We start from the raw sequence: 22,368 nt of genomic DNA on the forward strand, positions 1-22,368 counted from the left end.
GCACCCAGGGGGGTGATATGTAATTGTCCCAGGTCACTGGGTGGGGGCTCGAGCCGGTTTTGCATTGCGTTATTGAAACGAAGCCCCTAGATACTGAACCCAGCCCTTGTTGCTGCCAACTCTGATGGGCAGAAGGGTTACAGTTGCCTTACAAGAAGTGGAAACTTGGACAGATGACTGGGGAGGAATATAAAAATATTGCTCGAGCATGCAGGAGTGTAATTAGGAAGGCCAAAGTACAATTGGAGTTGCAGCTAGCAAGGCATGTGAAGGGTAACAAGAAAGGTTTCTACAGGTATGTTAACAACAAGAAGGTGGTCAGGGGAAGTGTGGGACCCTTACTGAATGGAGGAGGCAGCCTAGTGACAGATGATGTGGAAATAGCTGAAGTATTCAATGCTGCTTTTACCTCAGCCTTCACAGACAAGGTAAGCTCCCAGACTGCTCACTGAGCAGCACAGAACGAGGAGGAGGTGAGCAGTCCTCAGTGGTGAAAGAACAGGCTAAGGACTATTTAGAAAAGCTGGACATGCACAACTCCATGGGGCTGGGCGCAATGCATCTGAGGGTGCTGAGGGAGTTGGTTGATGTGATTGCAGAGCCATTATCTTTGAAAACTCGTGGTGATTGGGAGAAGTCCCAGATGATTAGAAAAAGGCAAATACAGTGGCCATTTTTTAAAAAGGGAAGAAGGAGAATCTGGGGAACTGCAGCCTCACCTCAGTCCCTGGAAAAATCATGGAGCAGGTCCTCAAGGAATCCATTTTGAAGCACTTGGAAGGCAGGAAGGTGATCAGGAACAGTTAACAAGGATTCACCAAGGGCAAGTCATGCCTTACTTTGGGGGGAGGGATAGCTCAGTGGTTTGAGTATTGGCCTGCTAAACCCAGGGGTGAGAGTTCAATCCTTGAGGGGGTCATTTAGGGATCTGGGGCAAAAATTGGGGATTGGTCCTGCTTTGAGTAGAGGGTTGGACTAGATGACCTCCTGAGGTCCCTTCCAACCCTGATATTCTATGATTCTATGACCAACCTGACTGCCTTCTATGATGAGATAACTGGCTCTCTGGATATGGGGAAAGCAGTAGACATGATATATCTTTACTTTAGCAAAGCTTTTGTTGTGGTTTCCCACAGTATTTTTGTCAGCAAGTTAAAGAAGTATGGATTGGATGAATGGACTGTAAGGTGGATAGAAAGATGTCTAGATGATCAGGATCAATGGGTAGTAATCAACGGCTCGATGTCTAGTTGGCAGCTAGTATCAAGTGGAGTGCCCCACGGGTCAGTCCTGGGGCCGGTTCTATTCAACATCTTCATTAATTATCTGGATTGCACCCTCAGCAAGTTCATGGATGACATTAAGCTGTGGGGAGAGGTAGATACACTGCAGGGTAGGGATAGGGTCCAGAATGACCAGACAAATTGGAGGATTGGGCCAAAAGAAATCTGAGGTTCAACAAGGACAAGTGCAGAGTCTTGCACTTAGGATGGAAGAATCCCATGCACTGCTACAGGCTGGGGACCGTCTGGCTATTCAGAAGTTTTGCAGAAAAGGACCTGGGGATTACAGTGGATGAGAAGCTGGATGAGAGTCAGCAGTGTGCCCTTGTGGCCAAAACGGCTAACGACATATTGGGCTATGTTAGTAGGAGCATTGCCAGCAGAATGAGGGAAGTGATTATTCCCCTCTATTTGGTACTGGAGAGGCCACATCTGGAGTACTGCGTTCAGTTTTGGGCCCCCTATTACAGAAAGGATGTGGGCAAATTGGAAAGAGCCCAGCGAAGGGCAACAAATATGATTAGGGGGCTGGGGCACGTGACTTTATGAGGAGAGGCTGAAGGAACTGGGCTTGTTTAGTCTGCAGAAGAGTGAGAGGGGATTTGATAGCCGCCTTCAACTACCTGAAGGGCGGTTCCAAAGAGCATGGAGCTAGGCTGTTCTCAAGGGTGGCAGGTGACAGAAGAAGGAGTAATGGTCTCAAGTTGCAGTGGGGGGGGGGGTCTAGGTTGGATATTAGGGAAAGCTATTTCACTAGGAGGGTGGTGAAGCACTGGAATGGGTTACCTAGGTAGGTGGTGGAATCTCCATCCTTAGAGGTTTTTAAGGCCTGTCTTGATAAAGTCCTTGGCTGGGATGATTTAGTTGTGGTTGGTCCTGCTTTGAGCAGGGGGTTGGACTAGATGACCTCCTGAGGTCCCTTCCAAACCTAATCTTCTTCGATTCTATGATAACTTTGAAGAATTATGGGGCTGTCAAGGTTCCTCCCCCACTCTGAACTCTAGGGTACAGATGTGGGGACCTGCATGAAAACCCCCTAAGCTTACTTTTACCAGCTTAGGTTAAAACTTCTCCAAGGTACAAATTAATTTTATCCTTTGTCCTTGGAATATCCACTGCCACCACCAAACTCTAACTGGGTTTCCTGGGAAACATAGTTTGGACACGTCTTTCCCCCCAGAATCCTCCCAACCCTTGCACCCCACTTCCTGGGACAGGTTTGGTAAAAATCCTCACCAATTTGCATAGGTGACCACAGACCCAAACCCTTGGATCTGAGAACAATGAAAAAGCATTCAGTTTTCTTACAAGAAGACTTTTAATAAAAATAGAAGTAAATAGAAGTAAAGGAATCACCTCTGTAAAATCAGGATGGTAGATCCCTTACAGGGTAATTACATTCAAAACATAAGGTTTTGCCTAGAGGGATTCTCTAAGTTACAAAAAGACACACAGACAGAAATAGTCATTCTATTCAGCACAGTTCTTTTCTCAGCCATTTAAAGAAATCATAATCTAACACATACCTAGCTAGATTACTTACTAAAAGTTCTAAGACTCCATTCCTGTTCTATCCCCGGCAAAAGCAGAGTACCGACAGACAGAGACCCTTTGTTTCTCTCCCTCCTCCCAGCTTTTGAAAGTATCTTGTCTCCTCATTGGTCATTTTGGTCAGGTGCCAGAGAGGTTACCTTTAGCTTCTTAACCCTTTACAGGTGAGAGGATTTTTCCTCTGTCCAGGAGGGATTTTAAAGGGGTTTACCCTTCCCTTTATATTTATGACAGGGGCTCAACCTAATGCACTTTTAAGCAGCTGCAGGGATTTCTACAGCATGAACATCTCCAGCATGAAAGTAGCCTATTTCATGTGCTTCTCCATTAGTCATTTTATGCCTGTACAGGCTGGCAGTTGTTACGGAGCTGCCATTACAGTGCTGATGAATTTCTAATGGCTACAGCAAAAAGTGGGGGTATATGATTCAAGGGACTAGGGGACTAGATTTTCAAGTACTCGGCACCCACTCTCAGGGGCAGATTTTTCAAAAGTGGTCAACACTTGACATGCTGAAATTTTATGAAAGTATGGCCCTCATTTTGCATGCTGAGATCTTTTGAAAATTCTGCCTTAAATGCCTTTGTGGATATGCAATAGGAAGTTCTGCTGACAGATTGGCTGTATTGTTTAGCAGTAATACAGTACACCTACCATGTGAAGGTTAGGAACTCACTTCTTAGTTTGCATTCAGCACATGATGCTGTGAGTAGAGTTGGTCAACATAAGGATTACTTTTTTTCCTGTGGAAAATTTTGACCAAGAAAAATATTTTTTTCCCCCAACAACTTTCCACAGAAAACTTCGGCTTTTCATCAAAAACACAGAAAATCTTGGCTGAAAACCAAAAGTTTTTGTTGGGGAAAATAAAATAATTTGTCTGGTTAATCCAAATCTAAGTAACTGATTCGCTGAAACAAAAAGAAACATTAAGTTGTTTTGCATTAAACCACCTGAGATGCTGTAGTGCAGTGGTTCTCAAACTGTTTTATTCATGGACCACTTGAAAATTGCTGAGGGGCTCGGCGGACCACTTAATGATCTTTCCAAATGTTGTTTGTACCATTAGATAACTATTGTAAAGCACTTTGGATAAAAGCATTATATTTAAAAAAACACAAAAAAACCAGAAAACCTTAATAATCTTTATTTGTTCTACAAATAAAAGCACACCATTCATTTTAGTATCCGTAGTCTTGCCTTTATAACGTGATAGATGTGCCCTTTCTCCCCTGCCATGGCAGCCCCCAAGCTGGGGCTGGGAAGGAGGTTGGGGTCTCTCCCCAGTAGCAACAGCCCTAGAGCTGGGGAAAGTTGCCTTTTTCACTGGCCATGCATGTCCCAAATTTCCCCCACATCCTCTTCTCACTGCACTCCCCCCTCTCACCTACCCCCCCTAAGGCCACCACCTCACCTTACATGTGAGTCTTCTCAAGGGTCCAGGCACCTAATTAGTGGATCCATGCTTTGCAGCTGCACTAATTAGGTAGGTGGCCGTTCATTCTATTGTGTGTGGACACCCAGGTGTGAAGCTTAGAGGGAACTATCTGTGGACCACCTGAATGGAGCTCACGGACCACAGATCACCGTTTGAGAACCTTTGCTATAGTGCTTTTTCTGTTGAAAACTGATTTGATGGAAAATTTTTGCCCAGCCTTGGAAGAGAGGCCAGGTGGTGGTCTGCATTAATCTCACTGGAGAGTTCAGAATACCACTGATGGGCTCAAGAGGAAGCTGTGTTTTGCCCTCCCTGACCAGAGGGAAGGTTGTCATGAAACTTGTGAGAATGGTTCCAATAGAGGAAAAATTGTTGCCTCTTCAAAATTTGGAGGACTCTCTATTGGTGTCTGAAGCTAACACCTCACTGCAGTGTGGCTGTACAAAAACATTTGTTAAGGTACAAAGTGTTTTAAGGGAAGTTGTTGCCTTGAATTTGTTGTTAAGGTTGCATAGCCCAACAGTTGTAATCATTGTATAAGGGTACGGCTTTTTTAGATAACACACAAAGGTTGAAGGATGCCTATGAAAGGTACTTAGCTTGTATTATATCCTATTAATTCAGAGCATCTCCTAATATCATTAATACCTTTCCTGGTGATTTATAATCAAATAGGAAATAGTGTTCACGGGGTTTAGATCTCTGTGATCCAATCTAGGGGCTTTATTCAATAAATGAAAGACGAAGATATAAAAAGAATTGTTAAGCTTCTTTTAGGGAAAGATCTTCTTCCGATCTCCATTATTCAATAGGAGAATTTGAGGAATGAGTTTAAGAAGATATTGCAATGCCTAATGTTGCCTATATACCTTGGAGAGCAATACCTTGGAATTTTTAACCTTAATGGGATTGATCAGATCCTGAGTAGTACTGCCATATTGAAAGTTGTCGATTAAGGCCTCTGCACTCCGGTACACCTCAAGGTTGAATCAGTGGATGCCAAAACACAAATTGCAACACATGCAGCTCAAAAGATCAACAATTCTCAGAAATATACTGTTTGATCAATAACCATATGGTTTGTTTGTTTATTCGAGATATTATGAGTAAGCCCTGGTCATAGTAGGTTGTCATAACACTGCGTCCCTGACACGGTAATCAGAGTTGGGGAAAAGACAGAATTAAGCAGAAAATGGCCTCTTGAAGATATTCATGATCCCTTAAGGGCATGCAGAGTGCAAGGGAAGGTCAGGTTTGGTTATACTTTTAGAAACTTTACTGAAAAGTGCTGGAGAGTAGCTTCATATAATGTCATGTTAAATTAGTAGTAGCAGAACTGTAGAAAAATAGCACTGTACTCTCTGCAAGCGGTAGAGTGTGATGACACACTGTAGCTTCATTCTGTGATTCATTAATCTAGCTGCTTACATGAGCCCAACATAAATAAGAGTAAGAAACATAAGAGACTTAGACTACAGAAGCACAGAACATGATCAGACTGTCAGACTCATCAAAAATCCTTAAAAGTTTAAAAAGCTTTTAAGTGAATGTTTCCAAAAGATAATTTGCAAGATCAACCGAGAAAAAGTAGCAAACGTTAAAAATCCATAATACATTCCAGCTCTCCTGCCCCAGCAATGCTCTGTGTCATCTGGATTATTGTTACCAGGCACAGTGAAATTTAGAGTGACGCCTTCTCCATATTAAAAAGGGAGACTTTGGGTTCCTCAAGATGTGGCCAAATGCTACTTGACAGCTCTCTTGATGGGTTGAAAAGGCAAACCTGAAGAGACCCAATACAGGGAAGCATAACTTTAGGAAAGCAAAGCAGGTTTCACTAGACCTTTTGTGGAATAAACTCGGTGGCATTCCTTTACATTATTTCAGGGTTGGTATTTGCCACGCATAGGATTGTGTTGGACAGCCTTAATTAGCTGGCCATGTCACAGGTCTGTATGATTTTTGCTTTCCAGTGCACATACCCGGGAGAGTTATGGCTCAGGCCCTGAATGTCTGCTCTTCTAGAGCATCTGGCCTTTTATTGTGGAGGCACTGATAACAGCTCTGTAGTCAATGGTGCATCAGGATTTTCCTTTTAATGGGATCTTTAAAATTGTATTTTATCTCTCAAGTTAATTATTTAGCACCAGTGTTTATTTTCCTGGACACTTATATTTTCCATATGCCTTGGAAACTGTTCCCTATAATGAGTGTAAGGGATTTTACTTTATATTTTTTTACACACTTGTACACACACTCATATTTAAAGATGTCCGATATAATTAGTAGTTGACAGCCTGAGTATAACACTATGCAGTGGCCACCTGTAATACAGAAATTGTCTATTTGAGCAAAGAGTACACCAATCTCAGCTCTTTGTCTAACTAGTTCTGTACTATGAACTATTCCTGCCTGGGATCCACCTGGCTGCTGGCTAGGGCTGCCCCAGTTTCTCTTTGCAGTGTCAAACTTCAGCTACACCAGCAACACAGCATACTTTCCAGAGTTACTGATCATATGTATGCAAGGCTCCACTTTGCATGACTGTTCCTCAGCTGAATGGAGGGTTCTTGTTTCCACAAAGTCAGGTATCAGCAATGGACAGACAGGCCAAATTTTTCTTCTTCGCCTGCAGTCTTGACCCTTTCCTCACAAAATAATTAATAGATTCTAAAACCAGAAGGGACCACTGTGATCATCTACCCTGATCTCCTACATGACTGCGGCCATAGATCTTCCCAGAAATAATTCTTGTTTGAACAAGAGCATATCTTTTAGGGGAAAAAATCATATCTTGATTTAAAAATTTGCCCGTGATAGACAATCCACCAGAATACTGAATCCAGCAGAATGCTGCCATGCTGGGTGTTTACCTATGTAACCCTTCTGCCTGTCAGAGTTGGCAGGAACAAGGGCTGGGTTCAGTATCTAGGGGTGCTATTCCAACAACCCAGTGCAAAACCGGCTCGAGCCCCCACCCAGTGACCTGGGACAAATATATACCAGCCCCGCTGGGCGCCTCCAAGAGGCAATACTTCCCCTTGTTAGGGGGCTTATTCCTTCACTCTCCCACTTCCCTGGTCCTTTTCGCATGAACAGAGAGCAACAATACCCGAAGTCCGAAGGTGCAAACAATTCAATGTTTATTGGGGTGAACTTCCAGCAAGCTTAAATACAAGTTCCTTTTTCCTTATTTTTGAATCCCAACTTACTTCCTGTTTGCCCCTAATTTATATAGTAATATTCTTAGCTATACCTTAACCAATCATTCTACTGAAATTTAACTAACCAATCCTAACATACTGTAACATGATTAGCTAACCAGTTATATCCCACCACCTTAATTAGTTTACACCCAGCAAAATTAATTATACAGCAGACAGAAACAATCACAGAACCAGACAGAGAGCATGCCAATAAACAATAGCAAAGTGGGAACTATAATGACAAAACAATACAGAAGTGAGGATTTCACAACTACATCTATAAAGACATAAGAGTTTCCCAGCTGTGTCTATTGATAAGTGAGTTCTTACCAGACAGAAAACTATCAACCTCAATTTCCTTTTACATCTTCTAGGCACTTCCCTTTCTCTGGAGGTGATAGGCACTGTCAGGATAGGATTGTATTCCTAACAGCCCAATAGCACCTTCTTTCAATGTGACTAGTTTGGAATGTGAGGATGTGACCGGTTGCTTCCCAGCTTATGGCTGCCTCTGTCGCTTAGCCAAAGGCCTTAGCCTAAAAACAGGGCCTGAGACTGTCACTTTAAGAGAAGGACCTTACACTGGCAGACAGTGATTTTGATTCTTTCTTTTATACCTCTAACTAGCCAAGTGATGATAATACACCTAAATTCTTAAAGTACAGGCCTTTACAGACAGGCCTGAATATCTATATCCTAACACCCCTCTCGCAAGCACATAGTCTGAGTGTAACAAAAAGCCTTTTAATAACAGAGAGAAACAATGTGGCATTATGTTGGGGAAACACCAGGAACAGGATTCATAACACAACCCATGAGCAAAAAACCCACCCCAAGCAAATTGGGGCATGTCCTTTCCCTTTAGTTCTTGAGTCCAGCAACCCCAAATCACCCAAAGTCCCAAAAGTCCAATGACCCAAAAATCTCTGTCCCTGGTCAGGGCAGCCCCAGAGTCCAAAAGTTTATCTGCAAAGTTTTCCTCCCCAGTCTGGGTAAAAATGTGGTTGGGGGGGGGGAGGGAAAGAGGTAAGGGGCACCTTACATGACCTGAAGCTGACTACTCCACAGCTCCACAGGACTCCGCTCGCCGTCTCACGAACGGCTCCGCTCCCCGTCCCGCAAACTGCTCTTCTCCACCAGCCGCTCTGCTCGCCATCCTGCAAACTGCTCCACCATATATTTTCAGGCTCCCCCACTACTTAATACAACACTCAGTGATTTCAGCTCTTAGTAAGCTTAGCTCTTTTATGATTTCAGCTTGTAGTAGGGGAGCCTCAGTGCTGGTGCACCATTAGCCCAAAGTGAATTCAGCTCAGCAGCCTGTAACTAGACTCCTGATAGAATCAAAATTAGCTCTGATATTCCACAGTGGAGAGAGGAGGAAGTGCAACTGGCATGTAAGGCCCTCACTAGGGGGCCCATGCCACCAAGTATTAATACCTGTTCCCAACCTCTCTCAATTCATTGAGTTTTGGAACCCATATCCCTTGCCGAGCGAGTGCTAGTCAGTTGATGGCGAGTCCCTCCATCATAACAAAAGGCAAGTGCAGTTCCACTGTCCTTGATTCCCATAATCAGGGTAATAACAATTTATTCTTCCTGCCCCAATAACAGAGACACTGGGGATCCCACAGCAGCCAAAGTGACCATTTGGGCAGCTATGGCCTCAATCTAGGCGGGGTGGGTGTGCCTATGCAAATGAGATCAGCCCCTGAAGTTCTTTTCCACAACTTGCCACACCTCACCACCAGATGTCAGGGTGGAGCTCATCCTGACTCTGCTTACACCTACAAAGCTTCACTCAAGTGGAGAAAGAAAGCAGCTTGCTCTCTGAAGCATCAGACTGGCTGCTTACGAGAAGTGTGTGTGAGGCATCCTGAAGCCCTTTAATACTCCAAAGATTGTTGCTGGTGAGGCCACTGGTATTAGCCAGCTCATTCCATTCATCTGCCCGTTTGGTGGGGGAAAGGAAACTGTATGGCTGGACAGTATAGTGAGGGAAACAACAGTGGATGTACCTCTGGCTGGCACAAAAAATGTCTTGTGCACTGAGAGGTGACTGCCACCCCAGAGAAATGTGCAAGAGCATTTGATTGTGGCCACCCGTATGGAACCAGATTTTAAAGTAGCGATTTTTCCTTCCTACTGACTGACATAAACCACTGGAAGCAAAGACTGATTGACAGTGGCTTGAGTGCTTTTGGCAGGGTCCTGATCTATATTTGTGGCAGCAGCATCTTATATGGAAAGAAATGCAGCAGCAGCCTGAGAGGGACAGTTCTGATATGGGGAAGGTCCCTTTGAGAGAGCCTGGAGGACTTTGGCCTTTCCAGAATTGCCCCAGAGCTCCACAAGGGTTTAGCTGAAGATAGGGCTTCATGGAATGTTGATGGATGTCATTGTTGTCTGCCCATACCTCAGCCCTGTGCTGTACTGGCATTTGGAGGGATCTGTTGATGGGCACATTTCATATAGATGAACAACATCTAGGCTGTTCTCCCTCAAATGTTTACTCTGAATGGCGTTTTAGCATGGTGAGCGCTATAGTCGTGGACAGACCTATTTGCCACTCCTCAGGCAAATCATAGAATCAGAGAATATCAGGGTTGGAAGGGACCTCAGGAGGTCATCTAGTCCAACCCCCTGCTCAAAGCAGGACCGATCCCCAATTAAATCATCCCAGCCAGGGCTTTGTCAAGCCTGACCTTAAAAACCTCTAAGGAAGGAGATTCCACCACCTCCCTAGGTAACGCATTCCAGTGTTTCACCACCCTCCTAGTGAAAAACTTTTTCCTAATATCCAACCTAAATCTCCCCCACTGCAACTTGAGACCATTACTCCTTGTTCTGTCATCTTCCACCACTGAGAACAGTCTAGAGCCATCCTCTTTGGAACCCCCTTTCAGGTAGTTGAAAGCAACTTTCAAATCCCCCCTCATTCTTCTCTTTCGTAGACTAAACATCCCCAGTTCCCTCACCCTCTCCTCATAAGTCATGTGTTCCAGTACCCTAATCATTTTTGTTGCCCTCCGCTGGACTCTTTCCAATTTTTCCACATCCTTCTTGTAGTGTGGGGCCCAAAGCTGGACACAGTACTCCAGATGAGGCCTCACCAATGTCGAATAGAGGGGAACGATCACATCCCTCGATCTGCTGGCAATGCCCCTACTTATACATTCCCAAATGCCATTGGCCTTCTTGGCAACAAGGGCACACTGTTGACTCATATCCAACTTCTTGTCCACTGTAACCCCTAGGTCCTTTTCTGCAGAACTGCTGCTGAGCCATTTGGTCCCTAGTCTGTAGCGGTGCATTGGATTCTTCCTCTCTGCACTTGTCCTTGTTGAACCTTATCAGATTTCTTTTGGCCCAATCCTCCAATTTGTCTAGGTCCCTCTGTATCCTATCCCTACCCTCCAGCGTATTTACCTTTCCTCCTAGTTTAGTGTCATCTGCAAACTTGCTGAGGGTGCAATCCACACTATCCTCCAGATCATTTATGAAGATATTGAACAAAACTGGCCCCAGGACTGACCCTTGGGGCACTCCACTTGATACCGGCTGCCAACTAGACATGGAGCTATTGATCACTACCCGTTGAGCCCGACAATCTAGCCAGCTTTCTATCCACCTTATAGTCCATTCATCCAGCCCATACTTCTTTAACTTGCTGGCAAGAATACTGTGGGAGACCGTGTCAAAAGCTTTGCAAAAGTCAAGGAACAGTACATCCACTGCTTTCCCTTCATCCACAGAGCCAGTTATCTCATCATAGAAGGCAATTAGATTAGTCAGGGATGACTTGCCCTTGGTGAATCCATGCTGGCTATTCCTGATCACTTTCCTCTCCTCTAAGTGCTTCAGAATTGATTCCTTGAGGACCTGCTCCATGATTTTTCCAGGGACTGAGGTGAGACTGACTGGCCTGTAGTTCCCAGGATCCTCCTCCTTCCCCTTTTTTAAAGATGGGCACTACATTAGCCTTTTTCCAGTCATCCGGGACTTCCCCCGATCGCCATGAGTTTTCAAAGACAATGGCCAATGGCTCTGCAATCACATCCGCCAACTCCTTTAGCACTCTAGGATGCAACGCATCCGTCCCCATGGACTTGTGCACGTCCAGCTTTTCTAAATAGTTCTGAACCACTTCTTTCTCCACAGAGGGCTGGTCACCTCTGCCCCATGCTGTGATGCCCGGTGCAGCAGTCTGGGAGCTGACCTTGTTCGTGAAGACGGAGGCAAAAAAAGCATTGAGTACATTAGCTTTTTCCACATCCTCCATCACTAGGTTGCCTCCCTCATTCAGTAAGGGGCCCACACTTTCCTTGACTTTCTTCTTGTTGCTAACATACCTGAAGAAACCCTTCTTGTTACTTTTAACATCTCTTGCTAGCTGCAACTCCAGGTGTGATTTGGCCTTCCTGATTTCACTCCTGCATGCCCGAGCAATATTTTTATACTCATCCTTGGTCATTTTTCCAATCTTCCACTTCTTGTAAGCTTCTTTTTTGTATTTAAGATCAGCAAGGATTTCACTGTTAAGCCAAGCTGGTTGCCTGCCATATTTACTATTCTTTCGACACATCAGGATGGTTTGTCCCTGTAACCTCAATAAGAATTCTTTAAAATACAGCCAGCTCTCCTGGACTCCTTTCCCCCTCATGTTCTTCTCCCAGGGGATCTTGCCCATCAGTTCCCTGAGGGAGTCAAAGTCTGCTTTTCTGAAGTCCAGGGTCCATATTCTGCTGCTTTTCTTTCTTCCTTGTGTCAGGATCCTGAACTCGACCATCTCATGGTCACTGCCTCCCAGGTTCCCATCCACTTTTGCTTCCCCTACTAATTCTTCCTGGTTTGTGAGCAGCAGGTCAAGAAGAGCTCTGCCCCTAGTTGGTTCCTCCAGCACTTGCACCAGGAAATTGTCCCCTACATTTTCCAAAGTTCCTGGATTGTCTGTGTAGAGGCTGGCGTTCCTTAAAATGAGTAACTGCTGCTTCCACAACATACTGTGTGTGAGAGCACATGGCTTCTAGTAGCAGCAGGACTTACAGAGGAGCTTGAGTGCTAATAATATGTGTTCCATAATGTACTGCATGTAAAGAAAACCAAACCAACCTGCCAACAATTGCCTTATTTAAAAACAGAGCTTATGCTAACTTTTATTCCGAAGACCATTTCAATTAAGTGAATAAATTGGGGCCACACACACACACACACCCTGAACATAAGATCAGGACTCCCTACTCTCAGCATTTGGGAACTGGCAGTTGTCCAATGGCACAAAAGACACCCTTGCAGACATGTCAGTCAAAAAGTTTGTTTTTCTCTTCCTCCCCTCCTTTTAGTTTTTGTTTAGTTGGATTTGAGTATGCAACAGTTGTAACTGTCTCTTTATGCAAAGGAATGGGCAGGAGTGGTCCTGTTTTACAATATATTTATTTCTCATTATCTCTAGTTTCTTTTACATATTTTTTTCAGCATATGTGATCTCTTCTGTGCTGTAAAATAGTTCTGGATGTTTGCCTGGCTTAAAAGGCTATGCCATATTGCCTCTGGTATGGAAGAATCACTTCTGAAAAATACAGGGGGCTTCATATAAATACAGATGCACACTAGATGACCTCCTGAGGTCTCTTCCAACCCTAATCTTCTATGATTCTATTATACAGATCACTATATTGTAATTTATTAGCTCTATATTCTAGAATGGTGTCATAAACATACAGCTAAGGGTATCATAAAATCTCTCCTTACCTGTAAAGGGTTAAGCAGCTCAGGTAACCCATTTGGCACCTGACCAAAAGGACCAATAAGGGGAGAAGATACTTTCAAATCTATGGGGGAAGGTTTTTGCTTTGTTCTTTTTGTTGGTTCTCTCCGGGTCACCGAGGAATCAGGACAGGGAAAATACATCTCCCAAAGCCCTACTTGAACTAAGCATCTAGATTACAAAAATTGTAAATAAAGCAAGGAAATGTGTTAGTTTATCTTTTGTTTTAGCTTGTGAATTTTCCCTGTGCTAGAGGGAGGTTTATCCCTGGTTTTTTTTGTAACTTTTAAGTTTTGCTTAGAGGGAAATCCTCTGTGTTTTGAATCTGATTGTCTTGTAAAATTACCTTCCATCCTGATTTTACAGAGGTGCTTCTTTTACTCCCCCCCCCCTTTATAATAAAGTTCTGTTTTTTAAGAATCTGATTTGGTTTTTAGTGTCCTACAAACCCAAGGGTCTGGTTTGTGCTCACCTTGTTTATTTTTCAAGCCTCCCCAGGAAAGGGGGTGTAGGGTTGGGGGGATATTTTGTGGGAATAGGAATTCCAAGTGGTCCTTTCCCTGATTCTTTGTCTAAATCACTTGGTGGTGGCAGTATACCTCAGTCCAAGGACAGAGACTTTTGCCTTGGGGAATTTTTAACCTAAGCTGGTGGAAATAAGCTTAGGGGGTCTTTCATGTGGGTCCCCACATCTGTACCGTAGAGTTCAGAGTGGGGAGGGAACCCTGACAAATGGTATTTCCCCTATAGTCCCAGCTCATTATGATTGTCAGATGGTGCTTGGGTAACTCACATACTGTAGGTGTGAGGAGGAAAAAGAGAAAGTTTATGGGCACATTGGTTTATGGACCCGAATTTATATATCAGTAGGGTTGCCAGGTGTCCAGTTTTTGACTGGAACGCCTCGTCGAAAAGGGACTCTAGGGGCTCTGGTCAGCACGGATGACTGGGCTGCTAAAAGTCTGGTTGGCCACAGCGGATGACTCTGCGTGGCTCCCAGAAGCAGCTAGCATGTTCCTCTGGCTCGTAGGCACAGGGGCAGCCACGGGGGCTCTGTGTGCTGCCCATGCTGCAGGTGCTGCCCTGAGTGCCAGCTCTTCAGCTTCCATTGGCCAGGAAATGTGGCCAATGGGAGCTGGGGCAGGGGGCAGGGGGCGGCACATGAGGACAGGGACAGCTCCTGGAGCCACCGGGCCGCCCCAGCGCCTAGGAGCCAGAGGAACATGACGGCCACTTCTGGGAGCCGTCTGAGGCAAGTGCTGCCCAGAGCCCTCACCTCCAATCTCCTACTCTGCCCCTGCCCCAGCCCTGAGCCTCCTCCTGCACTCCAACCCCCTGCTCCAGTCCTGAGCCCCCACCACACTCCAAACCCCTCAACCCTAGCCCAGAGCCCCCTCCTGCATCCTCAGAGGGAGCTTTCACACATCTTACAACCCTGTCCCAGCCCAGAGCCCCCTCCTGTACCCCAGAGCCCTCACCCCCTGCCACACTCCAACTCTCTGTCCCAGCCCAGAGCCCCCTCCCCCAGCCTGGAGCCCCCTCCTGCATCCCAAACCCCTTATCCCTGGCCCCATTCTGAAGCCCACACCCCCAGCCAGATCCCTTACCCCCTCCCTCCCTCCAGCCCCAGCCCAGTGAAAACGAGAGTGTGATGGGTTGGATCAGAGAACCCCCCTGGGAATTGCCACCTGATGTGCCAAGACTACTTCTGCCCCTGCTTTCCCTTCCCTCCCAGCTTGGGACTTCAACACCCTGCCTGGTTTGAGCCAGACCTGCTAGCCTGCTGCAAACCCAGACCCAGGTCTGAACTATGTTCCCTAAGAGCTGTTGGCTTATCAGAAAGCAGCTTACAGAAGTGTTCCTGTCCTTGACTCTCAGATGCCCAACTCCCAGTGGGGTCCAAACTCTGAATAAATCTATTTTACCCTGTATAAGGTTTATACAGAAAGTAGGGTCTGTGGAAGTGGATAAAGGGAATTTGGATGCAGACATCTTAGTTTTCTTAGGAATTGAGCAAGAATCAGGCTAACTCTAATAATGTGAGACTTTAAGGCAGGGCCTGGGCAAGTGGGAAGCGAGTGGGAAAACTGTAAGAGATGCTGTTTTGACCTTGTGTTAGATAAGAATGGAACGCAGACTGTAGCAGGAACTGCTGAGAAAGGTAAGATATCAGGAAGGAATATGTATAAACAAGACACTGCTGTTGATCATTATTGTATGTAACAAAAGGTATAAATGTTGCACTAATTGTTTATCTGGCGAAGATCTGCCTAAGGATGGGGGACCCCCTGTCTGACCGCAGTCTTCCCTTGCAATTGGTCATAATAAAGGGTCTCTGACTTGTTGCTGACAAACACAGATGGAGGACTTGTTTTATTCCACAGATTTAAGTGGTTCCAAGTAGTAACAGACAGAACGAAGTGAATAACCAAGCAAAATAAAATAAAACACGGAAGGCTATGTCTAATCAAACTGAATACAGATAAAAACCTCACCAGTTCCAGTAAGCTTCCTTTTACAGACTAGTCTCCTTCTAGTCTGGGTCCAGCAATCACTCACCCTCTGTAGTTCCAGTTTCTATCCGGTATCTTTGGGGGTGGAGAGACTCTCTCTTTAGCCAGCTGAAGACAAAATGGAGGGATCTCCCAAGGGTTTAAATAGACTTTCTCTTGTGGGTGGAGACCCACTCCTCTCTCCTATGCACAGTCCAACTACAAAATGGAGTTTTGGAATCACCTGGGAAGTCATATGTCCATACATGACTGAGTTCCTTACCAGCCAAGCTACATTCCTGGGAAAGCCCAGATGTGGATTGGCATCTCCAAGTTCATTGTTGGCTTAAGGGCTTCTTGATTGGGTACTTACTGAGAATAGTCTTTTCTCAGGAAGCTGATCAACTGCTTCACTAAAACCTACTCAGAATCAAACAAGTATGCAGCCAATATTCATAACTTCGAATACAAAAACGATACATGCATACAAATATGATTAATAGATTCAGTAGATCATAACCTTTACAGAAATATGTTACATGGCATATGTAGCATAAAACACATTCTAGTTATGTCATATACATTCATAAGTATATTTTCATAAAGCCTTATGGGGGGCACCATCACAGAGCAAGTGAGCGAGGATGGAGGAAAGCAAGCAACAGAGAGAGGGGGTATGGAGTGAGCGGGGGGGGGGGACTTGGAGAAGGGGTGGAGCCTCAGAGGACAGGAAGGGGCTAGGATATCTGGTTTTCTGCAATCAGAACGTTGGCAACCAATGATATATCTCCATTCAACACTGGTGTGTTAGAGGCTCAATCCTGTTCCCACTGAAATCACTTGCAAAGCTCCTACTGACCCCAATAGGAGCAGGATTGGGACTGAAGTTTGTGAGGTGACATCTTGTACAGTGGATGATCAAGGAGGATGACACTGCTACTCATGATGGCAGAGAACTAATGTAATTTGTGAGCTTTTGTTAGTATAAATTCCTCCAGTTCAACACATTCTTGGCATGATGCTGGCTGCTTGAAACATCTGTCCCTGTGATGTCTGAAAAGGATGATAATACTGTTTGCATTGCAGCTGCTAGCAGAGGTCTAGAAGATAATTCCAGGTCTCTGTGCTTGGACATGCTGTAGACACCTTGTACTGCATAGGGTGGAACATGAGCCAAGTGTCTCCAGGCACGAGGAACTTTGTCTTTTTGTACTGCTTATTATTTCATCCTTCCCCTGTCTCCCTTCCTTCTCACAAGCTATTTAGCCACATTTTATTTGTTTTTAACCCTCCCCATTTTTTCCTTCCTCTCCAAAGCCTCTCAAACCAGTATATGTATTGGGTAGGTGCATGATTAGTTCTGGCAAGAACCTGCATAATCATGGGTGAATAATATGCAGAGAGGCTCCTCACCAAACATCAATGCAAATGATTGTGTTCACATGAACGTTGACATGGTAGTGAAAGAAAAAGCTTGTGAATGTGGTTGAATTGCCATGCAATGCAAAGGTAGTGAAAATGACTGTGGATGACTTCCTCCAGTCTTTACACTTTTCTGATCTCAATACAAGTGTGCACACCCCTTTATGACTTTTACAGTACTGACAGTTCAGCTTTAATAAATCAATGATAGTTCTTTCCTGCTCCCTTTCTGTGAGAAGAGGCTATCAAGTTACATTGTCACTGATCTGACACAGATAATGTCAGTTGAAGAGTGCTCATCGGATTCTTTCATTTACCAATTTGTTAAAATATGTTCCAATGGGTTTATTCCCCCCCCCCTTTTTTTTTTACTAAACAAGGGAGAGATGAGACAGCTTCTCTTTTCATTCTCTAATTCTTTTTCTCCTCACACTTGATGCTCCAAAAGAAGCTGGTTTCCTGTCATCCCCAGAAGAGGCTTCTTTGTACTTGTCTAGCCCAGACAGTTTCTAACGTGTCTTTTTGTTATGGCCTGGCACCCTGGTGACTCATCTGACACTGATATGAATGTTTCCCTTTACAGTCTTCCCCTTGTTACTGCGCCTGATGTGCTGATGCCTGTCAACCCTCCCACCACCTCCCATGCTCTGCTGCTGGAACACCTCCTGGTTCACTGGTCATCTAGTGAGGACTCAGCAGGAACTGGAAAGTGTTCACAGATTTCCTGGGTCTTGATTTTAAATTAATTGACATACTTGAGTCTTTGAAGATGCCACAGAAAAGAGGAAAAGGCCCTGTATGCTACAGTTAAGAGTGAATAATTCTGTAAAACTTGAAAACTGAAGGGTTTGATTTTCATTGCATACCAGTTGCTGTGCTATCAAGTGATATGAACCCCTATTAGGTGGCTTCTGTGACTCGGATTGTTGTCAAGAACATATGAATTTCTTTAGCAGCAGGAAGCTAATCAGTTATCCAAAGTGCAGTGACAGACTCTTGGGAGAAACAGTGGAGGGATGGAGTTAGCAGCAAGGTCGAAAGGTCAAGAGGAGAGAACTGATGGAAGAGAGACCAAAAAACAAGGAGCAATCTTTTTTTGAAGAGTGTCGTCTTGGTTGCAATCACTGGGGTGAGGAGAGTTTTGGAGTTGGGGTCTTATCGGTTGGAATAAGTATTGCACCATATGAGGGAATAATTGTGGTAAGAGCTAATACAGCCTTTATCCCTAAAATATACACTGTCCCCCACAGATCACAAGAATTCATTCTTCCATCTTTTTGTCCACATGCAATACATGCTCTGAAAAGCTCTGGCATATCCTGTATGTAAGGAGACCTTTAAAATGCTACACTGAACACCTTAAACAATTCAGAAAATCTCTAGTTCTTTTTGTTCTATGCCATCATCAAAAGACCTCCCCCTTCACCCACACACCAAAATACAAACCAAAACATAAAAGCACAATACACCCCAGTTAGGGCTTCAGTTAATAGATGGCAAAAATGGTGCATTTCTGAGACATACAAAAGTAGAAGCCTTAATTTCGCCTTGAATGTTCATTCTCATTCACTCAGAGCCATGCCAGCCCCCTGGTCTGAAGAGTCCTGTGCAACCTACAGAGATTGTACAAGCTGGACATCTGGTCATCTGTCCCCATCTTCATTGTTTTACAAATTAAACCATGCAAACTTCATCAGTTCCTGCCTTTGGAAGAAGGGTTCTGCACTCTGTGCTTTTCTACATTTTAAATAAAGTCTGTCTGTCTCTTTACATCGTGTATAGTTAATTAATTCCTTGATTCCCTCACTGGCTATACACAGCTATTGGAAGTTGTATTATTTGTTTTGTATCTGTGGACTTTTCCTGTGAAGAACGGGAAAATATCTTAACCAAAATTTTCCTTTCTCTTAGTAGGAAAGTCTGTGGATTCATTCTATACAGCACAAGTATCAGAGTATCTGAGGAAAAGTTTATGCCATTGTACCTCTCTTCCTCTTTTCTCTCTTTGTCCTCCAGTAGCTATGTGGAACTTTTTCCTTTTGTAGAACAACTTCAGTGTTTATATGAATTTCTTGCTCTTCTCATTAATGGTTAAAGGAATTACTTCCTCATCTGCTTCACAGAGCTATTTCTTAAACTGACTGTATCTTAAGAGGTGTGGCCACTTCCTTGCCTTCCCTGATGTGTCTGATTCTGCTTCCAATATGCTGCAAGGAGGAGTACAAACCATTGCCATGGATCTGTGGACTTTCATTCTAGGAAAAGGAAATTTTTGGGTGAAGTGAGATACATTTTGCTATTCATTATCATAGCAACTGGTGTATTATTAACAGTATGTGTGTGTTATGTTGCATACAGAAATGATCAAGGGGGACATAACCCCCTAGAAAACAGCCACTAATTATAACCTATAAGTAATGTAGTAAGCCCTTCCCCCACCACAGTGTACTGGGCAACCCGGACCCAACCTTCTTGGGCCCACTCTAACGGGAAGTTTGGAACACTAATTGGAATAGGTGTGGTATGCCCGTACGAGAGAAGGTACAGGGCACTATGCTACTCAAGGGGCAGTTGGGAAAAATCGAATATCAACACCTTCCACCTTGATGCCTGGCCCTATCAGGAAACGTGTCACCATATGTCCTAAGCTTTTCCAGGGATACTGGATAGGAGGATCCCAAAAGAAAAAAGAAAAAGGGGGTGGTGGTGGAGTGTTAGGATATAGATATTCAGGCCTGTCTGTAAAAGGCCTATACTTTAAGAATGTAGGTATATGTTTATCATTTAGCTAGTTATAGAGGCAAAAAGAAAGACTCAAAATCACTGTCTGACTGTATAAGGCCGTTTCTCACTGTGACAGCCTGAGGTCCTGTTCTTAGGCTAAAGGCCTCTGGCTAAGCCGCAGAGGCAGCCATAAGCTGGGAAGGGACCGGACACATCCACACATTCAAAACTAGTCACACTGAAATAAGGTGCTATTGGGCTGTTAGGAATACAATCCTGTCCTGATAATGCCTGTCGCCTCCAGAGAAAGGGAAGTGCCTAGAAGATGTAAAAGGAAACTTAGTTTGATAGCATCCTGTCTGGCAAGAACTAACTGATCAATAGCTGGGATGTGAAATCCTCATTTCTTTGTTGTTTTATCATTGTAGTCCCCATTTCCCTATTGTTTGTCTGTATAATCTCTGTCTGATTCTGTAATTGTTTCTGTCTGCTGTATAATTAATTTTGCTGGCTGTAAACTAATTAAGGTGGTGGGATAATAATTGGTTAAATAATCATGTTACAATGTGTTAGGATTGGTTAGGTAAATTTTAGTAAAATGATTGGTTAAGGTATAGCTAAGAATATTACTATATAAATTAGTAAACAGGAAGTAAGTTGGGATTCAAAAATTTAAAAAAAGGAACTTGGATTTAACTTGCTGGAAGTTCATCCCAATAAACATCAAATTGTTTGCACCTTTGGATTTCGGGTATTGTTGCTCTCTGTTCATGTGAGAAGGACCAGGGAAGTGAGAGGGTGAAGGAATAACCCCCTAACAATGTCCATTCCATAACTTTTGGATGACCCTTTAGGCTGCCTCAAGTGAGGGAGGCTGAGTGTTTGTCCCTGGGTCTGTAGCTATATGTTTTGTTAGGTAACATAGCTCTGGATAGTCATAAGCAGATGCATGGTGCAGCATGCTTTCATAATATGTTTTCTGTCTGTCCAGGACCTCATCCACTGAAGAGCAAAGAGCGCCATCTGGTTTTGTGATAGGAATGTTAAAAGCAATTTGTGGCTGCTAAGTGCATGACAGCTCTGTAGGCAGGATGCAGATTGTTGTGATTTAGCATGTTCTCTGTTTTGTCAGCCAGGGACTTGATGTAGATCTCACTGTCACTTTTTGCCATGGACCAGAACTTGCCTTTGAACCATTTATGTTCTTGAACATCCACCTGCTTGCATGTGTCTGCCCTTTTCACTATTACATCAAAGGTCTCTTCAGAAAGCCAAGTTTTCTTGCATGACCATCTGAAGCAGATTGTTTCAGCAGTGACATGTGATGTAGCATTATGTATACCACTCCAGTTGAGTTCCCCATCACCTGAGAGGCTACCGAGATTACATATGTGATCTTCAACAGGATTTGTATTTCACAGCTTCAACTGGATTCTCAAATAAATGCTGGACATCACACTGTTGATGGATGTCTGACTTGCGAGAAGATGAAGTGAGAGCTGAGTGGCAACTAGTCTATAATCGGAGTTTGCTGGTGCTTCTGCGCCAGAGATGTGGTGAGATTTCACTGTGGAGTAATTTCGGACAAGGATGAGGTCAGTTCCTTTCATGGCATATCCATCATTTCAAATCTATGTCCAGCAATGGTCGTTAAGGTGCCTAAGCCAGGAGCCCATGACAGACAAGTCATCGGTGGCACACATTGCCAGAAGCTGAGTGGTGGTGTCATTCTGGGAATCCAAACCCAAAGGGACCTGTCATGGTTTTATGCCCAGTTTGATCACAGCCAGCCGCAGCATTGAAATTTTCAAGCACTAGCAGTGTGTCATGTGGCAGACTCGACTAAATTGTGCTGTCAGTGGTGACAGAATGCATCTTTTTCTGCAGGTGGCATGTCATCTTTTGGCACAGACCACAATGACCAGTAAGTGTCCATGGTGGTATTGAAGCTGAGCATAAAATAAGCCTGAGGAGATGGGGTTACACGTGGTTACGGTCTGTGCTAGAGGTCATCGAATAACAAGAGCCACATCTTGAGTACAGTGTGGACCACCAGAGTGGAGGAAGGTTGCTCTCTCCACATTGACTTGATAACTTTGTGATGAGTGAACCTCTGATGTTGGCAATTATGACCTAGTAGTAGGTGAGTTCTTTGACAAGGGCAGTCTTGTACCCAGTACCACTGAGCATTGCCACTAATTGAAATGCCCTTCTGAAGTCTAGTTTGAATTTTAGAAGAGTCGGAGCCATCATGGCTGTACCTTCACTGAGTGGGGTTTGGGACATGCCCATCATATGCATGCTAAACACATCCCTCCTCCTGGAGCTAGTAATAACCGGGGCTTCAATCCTGGTGCTTCTATCATGGCCTGTCATAGCTGGTTGCTCCTTCATTTCACTCAGCCTCCATGAGACTGGGGAGATGTAGAGCAGTGGTTCTCAAACTTTTGTACTGGTGACCCCTTTCACATAGCAAGCCTCTGA

The 22,368-nt window shown here is 44.3% G+C and overlaps 1 long non-coding RNA gene across 1 annotated transcript; it reads left to right on the forward strand.

The window, feature by feature from the left end:
• Positions 1–349: 349 nt before the first annotated feature.
• On the forward strand, positions 350–21,936 carry LOC140908227 (uncharacterized). The gene is made up of 3 exons (XR_012157809.1): positions 350–428; positions 21,306–21,479; positions 21,772–21,936. It is a non-coding gene; the product is annotated as an uncharacterized LOC140908227 (long non-coding RNA).
• The last annotated feature ends 432 nt before the right edge of the window (positions 21,937–22,368 follow it).

The sequence above is a fragment of the Lepidochelys kempii genome, chromosome 3 (genome assembly GCF_965140285.1).
Source record: "Lepidochelys kempii isolate rLepKem1 chromosome 3, rLepKem1.hap1, whole genome shotgun sequence".
Classification (NCBI taxonomy): domain Eukaryota; kingdom Metazoa; phylum Chordata; order Testudines; family Cheloniidae; genus Lepidochelys; species Lepidochelys kempii.